We start from the raw sequence: 8,140 nt of genomic DNA, 5'->3' as shown, positions 1-8,140 counted from the left end.
TAGATCAATAATATTCAAAACAAAAGTTTAACAATGACATAAGAACGATAATACTTCAAGCATACTAATAAAGCAATCATGTCTTCTCAAAATAACATGGCCAAAGAAAGCTATCCCTACAAAATCATATAGTCTGGCTATGCTCTATCTTCATCACACAAATATTTAAATCATGCACAACCCTGGTTTCAGCCAAGCAATTGTTTCATACTTTAGTATTCTCAAACTTTTTCAACTTTCACGCAATACATGAGCATGAGCCATGGACATGACACTATAGGTGGAATAGAATGGTGGTTGTGGAGAAGACAAAAAGAGGGAGATTGTCTCACATCAACTAGGCATATCAACGGGCTATGTAGATGCCCATCAATAGATATCAATGTGAGTGGGTAGCGATTGCCATGCAACGGATGCAATAGAGCAATAAGTGTATGAAAGCTCAAAAAGAAACAAAGTGGGTGTGCATCCAACTTGCTTGCTCACGAAGACCTAGGGCACTTTGAGGAAGCCCATGATTGGAATATACAAGCCAAGTTCTATAATGAAAATTTCCCACTAGTATATGAAAGTGACAACATAGGAGACTCTCTATCATGAAGATCGTGGTGCTACTTTGAAGCACAAGTGTGGTAAAAGGATAGTAACATTGCTCCTTGCCACCTCTTGAGCTTGCGTTGGTTTTCCCTTAAAGAGAAAAGGGTGATGCAGCAAAGTAGCGTAAGTATTTCCCTCAGTTTTGAGAACCAAGGTATCAATCCAGTAGGAGACGACCCACAAGTCACCGAATACCTGCACAAACAATCAAGAACTTGCAACCAACGGGATAAAGGGGTTGCCAATCCTTTCACGGTCACTCGCAAAAGTGAGATCTAATAGAGATAATAAAGTAAATATTTTTGGTATTTTTTATGTATAGATTGGAAAGTAAAGATTGCAAAATAGTAGACAGGAAACTAGCAAGATGTAAACGAGATTCAATAATATGGAAAAGAGATGCAATATGATGGAAAGGAGACCTGGGGGCCATAGGTTTCACTAGTGGCTTCTCTCGAGATAACATGTATTACGATGGGTGAACAAATTACTACCAAACAATTGATCGAAAAGCGCATAATTATGACGACATCTAAGGCAATGATCATGAACATAGGCATCATGTCCGTGTCAAGTAGACCGACTCCTCTGCATCTACTACTATTACTCCACACATCGACTGCTATCCAGCATGCATCTAGAGTATTAAGATCAATAAGGACGGAGTAACGCATTAAGCAAGATGACATGATGTAGAGGGATAAACTCAAGCAATATGATATAAACCCCATCTCTTTATCCTCGATGGCAACAATACAATACATGCCTTGCTGCCCCTACTGTCACTGGGAAAGGACATCGTAAGATTGAACACAAAGCTAATCACTTCTCCTATGGCAAGAAAGATCAATCTAGTAGGCCAAACTAAACCGATAATTCGAAGAGACTTACAAAGATATCAAATCATGCATATAAGAATTCAGAGAGGAACCAAATAATATTCATAGCTAATCTTGATCATAAATCCACTATTCATCGGATCTCGGCAAACACACCGCAAAAGAGTATTACATCAAATAGATCTCCAAGAACATCGAGAAGAACTTTGTATTCAGAATGAAAGAGAGAGAAGAGGCCATCTAGCTAATAACTATGGACCCAAAGGTCTGTGGTAAACTACCACAACAACAAAAACCCCTCTGTACCAACATATATGCACCAACGAAATGATAACATGTGTTGTTTGTTCAACCTCCCACACATCCCGCAGTGAAGTAACATCCCGATACCCACCTCTGCCAATACCTCCTCCGTCGAAATATCAAGCGCCAAGTAAAAAAAAGGGAGCAAAACTTTTCTATCCACCATCTACCTCTCGCCTGATTCCTCTCTCTCTCTCTATCTCTTGCCCAACTTCCATCACCACGTCTCTGCCGCCGCCACCTCCAAATATTTTTGACGACCTCTTGCTAGCGCCACCAGCAGCCAGCCCCACCGCGAGCCCCCAACCTCCACTATGCCTACATGCTCTATAGGCCGCCATGCCTGCGCCGAGCAGCCGCCGCCGAACCGCCGCAACCAGATCTGGGCCCAAGCCCACATGAGAGCAGCAGCTCCCTGCGCCACCGGCCACCGCCTCCACCTCTCCAACGCAAGCAGGCACCACCGTCGACGCCCCGGAGGAGCCACCTCGATGCCATAGAAGCTAAGATGAACCCCCGCCGCATGGACTACTCCGTGTCGCCACAAGGTCCCCCAACTCGCGTGCACACCACTTGACTTTGGGAGAAACGGATCCCATCGCCGCCGGCGATGGCCATAGGGAGGAGGAGGTGGAGCCAACAACATTGCAGCATCGGTAACGACACACATCTTGAGGGACATGCTTGATTCCTGTGAATCCTTATATTCTGCTGTAATCTATGATAGATGTTCCAACATAGCTAGTACTGGCATGCACCTTTAACTCTATTATTTAAGACTACGTTGTGGAAAAAATTATTTGTAACTTCCAGCTATTGGTATCACAAGTTTTGACTGTAACTCGGTAATATACTGGTACCCTATTGGTTGATTTGGACCACACATAGATGAATCGTGCTGCACATCAAGGCTTGTAACCACAACCTTAATGCTATATATACAAGTGATTTATTCTTAACCCTAGTCGCAATGGTGGCCGCCGTAGTTCCCTCGCCTATGGTTTGTAATCTCACAATCACACGTGTCCGCACGTGCTGCTGCCCGCTCGCGCATGACGGTGTTGCGCCACCCTGGCTATCTTGTGTAGATGGTTAATCTGGACTATAGGTTGGTTCTGAAACAAATTACCTTATTGGCCCGTAATGCAGTTATGATTCAGCTGCTAATGTTGTTCCCCTTCTATTTTCAAGATAAAACATGCATTGAACCTATGATGAACTCTATTGACATCATCATCTATGTTCTGGAGGATATGGAGGAGCTCCAGGCTACCTTGGCTTTGGCTTCAGGTTGTCATACCATGAAATTTCCTAGCTCTACAAATCGCTTACGTGTTGGAGTTGTACTACTCCATGACAGGGAGGTTAGTAGGAAAACTTATCAGGCCACCAATAAGATTTGTGTTGACTGTATCTAAATATATTTTACACCTGTATATCATCATGTGATTTTTTTGCCTTGCATTTTTTGTGCCTGCGAAATGTCAGCTAACACTCATAGTCTCTAAATACTGTTACAGCTCAGGTTTCAAACTAGATGCACAAATAAATAATGTTGTGGTAAAATATTTAGCTTGTCTAGCTTGATCGTGTAAGAGATTTACTTGCTTTAACAACATGCATCATCAGGGGCAGATGGATATGTACAACTTACTACAATATCGGTGGAAGTGGGGCAACCCAGTCATTTCTTGATAACCCTCCCCTTGTTGAGAAGACCACTAAGGTTTCAGTTTCATTTTCTTTTCCTCATGATGTAGCATTCTTATTTATTCCATATCCTTAACTCTTACACTAACTAGTCCAATAAGTCTTTGTTAGTTAAATGTGACAATATATATATATATGTATGTATATCTATTTATATAGTCTTAAATTTTGTCCAGTCCCAAATTTTGTAGCACATTCATATAGGTATTGATGATCAGTTATTCGATGACAGGACAAATGAAACATGATTAAAGGGCTAAGTGGTGACAAAGATCAAATTTCTTGATTATATGATATGCCACATTGGCAACAAAGGTGCATATGTAGTCTTTCTTAAAACTGGGTGCGCACTGACAAAATTTTATTTAGCCATTACTTAGTTCTGCTTTTATTCAGACTGTTCAGCCATTACATTGGTCACCTGTGATGCATTTCTTAAATATGTAATCAGCTTTTGTACTATGTTCATCTTGAAGAATAAAACAGTGGCATATTAATTTCCTTTCATTTTTCTGTAAACATCTAGGATCCCACCTTCTCTAGAATAGAACTCTCCTACTTTTTCCTAGAGAAGCCTGAATCTGATAATGCTATTCTTTATCATGTTGTTGCTTCTATAGGTTCTGAGAGTCTTAATTCACGGATTGGGAAAGTCTAATGTGTTACATGGTAGTTCTCAGGTAAGTATGAAGTTTGCTTGAGGTAGATTATTTAAGGATTTTTGAGCTATCGACATTGAGTTTGTTTTTCCTAATACACTATACCAAGCATGATTAGACATGAATAATGGTGACACAAACTAATTAATGTAGAGACCTTCGAAAAATAGAACTATTCAACCCTGTACAGTTGATACAAGTTTTACCTGTTCATATCATTGTTAATATTAATACAATTTTTGGATAATTGTTAGTAGTGCTTGCACATTGATGGTCGTTCGCAGTGAACACTGCACATCAGATTGGTCAGGTATGCTTGGTGTTTTAATATGTACTCCCTCGGTCCCAAAATAAGTGTCTCAACCTTAGTACAACTTTGTACTAAAGTTAGTACAAAGTCAAGACACTTATTATGGGATGGAGGGAGTACTAAGTTATTTGTCAGACATACATAAGCTTGTATTTTCTCCCAACGATCTTTTCTTGCACACTTGGTAATTTTTATATGGATCCTTTAGGTATAATGCATAGCTGTTGGGGAACATTGCAGAAAAAAAAATTCCTACGGTTTCACCAAGATCCATCTATGAGTTCATCTAAGCAACGAGTCATGGGAGAGAGATTGCATCTACATACCACTTGTAGATCGCGTGCGGAAGCGTTCAAGGGAACGGTGATGATGGAGTCGTACTCGCCGTAATTCAAATCACCGATGACCAAGTGTTGAACGGACAGCACCTCCGCGTTCAACACACGTATGGTATGGACGACATCTCCTCCTTCTTGATCCAGCAAGGGGGAAGGAGAGGTTGAGGAAGAAGGCTCCAGCAGCAGCACGACGGCATGATGATGGTGGAGAGGCAGTACTCCGACAGGGCTTTGCCAAGCGCTCAACGGAGGAGGAGAGGTGTTGGGGAGGGGAGGGGCTGCGCCTTGGATCAGGTGTTCAGCCCTCCCCTCGCCCCTCTATTTATAGGGGAAGGGGGAAGGTGGCCGGCCCCCTCTAGATGAGATCTAGAGGGGGGGCGGTGGCCAGGGAGGGGGCTTGCCCCCCAAGCAAAGGGGGTGTGCCCCCTTTAGGGTTCCCCCCCAACCCTAGGCGCATGGGCCCAAGGGGGGGGGCAGCCCTGCAGGGGCTGGTTCCCTGCCCCATGAGGCCCTCTGAGAGGGGTGGCCCCTCCTGGTGGACCCCCGGAACCCTTCCGGTGGCCCCGGTACAATACCGATATGCCCCCGAAACTTTCCGGTGTCCGCATGACAACTTCCCATATATAAATCTTTACCTCCGGACCATTCCGGAACTCCTCGTGAGGTCCGGGATCTCATCCGGGACTCCGAACAACATTCGGTAATCACACACAAGTCTTCCTAATAACCCTAGCGTCACCGAACCTTAAGTGTGTAGATCCTACGGGTTCGGGAGACACACAGACATGACCGAGACGGCTCTCCGGTCAATAACCAACAGCGGGATCTGGATACCCATGTTGGATCCCACATGCTCCTCGATGATATCATCGGATGAACCACGATGTCGAGGATTCAATCAACCCCGTATGCAATTCCCTTTGTCAAACGGTATGTTACTTGCCCGAGACTCGATCGTCGGTATCCCAATACCTCGTTCAGTCTCGTTACCGGCAAGTCACTTTACTCGTACCGTAATGCATGATCCCGTGACCAGACACTTGGTCACTTTGAGCTCATTATGATGATGCACTACCGAGTGGGCCCAGTGATACCTCTCCGTCATACGGAGTGACAAATCCCAATCTCGATCCGTGTCAACCCAACAGACACTTTCGGAGATACCTGTAGTGCACCTTTATAGTCACCCAGTTACCTTGTGACGTTTGGTACACCCAAAGCACTCCTACGGTATCCGGGAGTTACACGATCTCATGGTCTAAGAAAGAGATACTTGACATTGGAAAAGCTCTAGCAAAACGAACTACACGATCTTGTGCTATGCTTAGGAATGGGTCTTGTCCATCACATCATTCTCCCGATGATGTGATCCCGTTGTCAACGACATCTAATGTCCATAGTTAGGAAACCATGACTATCTATTGACCAACGAGCTAGTCAACTAGAGGCTTACTAGGGACGTATTGTGGTCTATGTATTCACACGTGTATTACGATTTTCGGATAATACAATTATAGCATGAATAAAAGAGAATTATTATGAACAAGGAAATATAATAATAATGCTTTTATTATAGCTTCTAGGGCATATTTCCAACAGTCTCCCACTTGCACTAGAGTCAATAATCTAGTTACATTGTGATGAATCGAACACCCATAGAGTTCTGGTGTTGATCATGTTTTGCTCGCGAGAGAGGTTTAGTCAATGGATTTGCGACATTCAGATCCGTATGTACTTTGCAAATATCTATGTCTCCATCTTCAACATTTTCACGGATGGAGTTGAAGCGACGCTTGATGTGCCTGGTCTTCTTGTGAAACCTGGGCTCCTTGGCAAGGGCAATAGCTCCAGTGTTGTCACAGAAGAGTTTGATCGGCCCCGACGCATTGGGTATGACTCCTAGGTCGGTGATGAACTCCTTCACCCAAATTGCTTCATGCGCTGCCTCCAAGGCTGCCATGTACTCCGCTTCACATGTAGATCCTGCCACGACGCTCTGCTTGCAGCTGCACCAGCTTACTGCTCCACCATTCAACATATACACGTATCCGGTTTGTGACTTAGAGTCATCCAGATCTGTGTCGAAGCTAGCGTCGACGTAACCCTTTACGACGAGCTCTTCGTCACCTCCATAAACGAGAAACATGTCCTTTGTCCTTTTCAGGTACTTCAGGATATTCTTGACCACTGTCTAGTGTTCCTTGCCGAGATTAGTTTGGTACCTTCCTACCAAACTTACGGCAAGGTTTACATCAGGTCTGGTACACAGCATGGCATACATAATAGATCCTATGGCTGAGGCATAGGGGATGACGCTCATCTCTTCTTTATCTTTTGCCGTGGTCGGGCATTGAGCCGAGCTCAATCTCACACCTTGCAGTACAGGCAAGAACCCTTTCTTGGACTGATCCATTTTGAACTTCTTCAAAATCTTATGAAGGTATGTGCTTTGTGAAAGACCTATGAGGCGTCTCGATCTATCCCTATAGATCTTGATGCCTAATATATATGCAGCTTCTCCAAGGTCCTTCATTGAAAAACACTTATTCAAGTAGGCCTTTATGCTGTCCAAGAATTCTATATCATTTACCATCAAAAGTATGTCATCTACATATAATATGAGAAATGCTACAGAGCTCCCACTCACTTTCTTGTAAACGCAGGCTTCTCCATAAGTCTGCATAAACCCAAACTCTTTGATAATCTCATCAAAGCGAATGTTCCAACTCCGAGATGCTTGCACCAGCCCATAAATGGATTGCTGGAGCTTGCACACTTTGTTAGCATTCTTAGGATCGACAAAACCCTCTGGCTGCATCATATACAGTTCTTCCTTAAGATGCCCGTTAAGGAATGCCGTTTTGACGTCCATCTGCCATATCTCATAATCATAGTATGCGGCAATTGCTAACATGATTCGTACGGACTTAAGCTTCGTTACGGGAGAGAAAGTCTCATCGTAGTAAATCCCTTGAACTTGCCGATAACCCTTAGCGACAAGTCGAGCTTTATAGATGGTGACATTACCATCCGCGTCCGTCTTCTTCTTAAATATCCATTTGTTTTCTATCGCTCGCCGATCATCGGGCAAGTCAGTCAAAGTCCATACTTTGTTTTCATACATGGATTCTATCTCGGATTTCATGGCTTCTAGCCATTTGTTGGAATCTGGGACCGCCATCGCTTCTTCATAGTTCGAAGGTTCACCGTTGTCTAACAACATGATTTCCAGGATAGGGTTGCCATACCACTCTGGTGTGGAACATTTCCTTGTGGACCTACGAAGTTCAGTAGCAACTTGATCAGAAGTACCTTGATCATCATCATTAATTTCCTCTCCAGTTGGTGTAGGCACCACAGGAACGTTTTCCTGAGCTGCACTAC

Source organism: Triticum aestivum, chromosome 7B (genome assembly GCF_018294505.1).
Source record: "Triticum aestivum cultivar Chinese Spring chromosome 7B, IWGSC CS RefSeq v2.1, whole genome shotgun sequence".
NCBI lineage: Eukaryota > Viridiplantae > Streptophyta > Magnoliopsida > Poales > Poaceae > Triticum > Triticum aestivum.
This window is presented reverse-complemented; position numbering follows the sequence as displayed.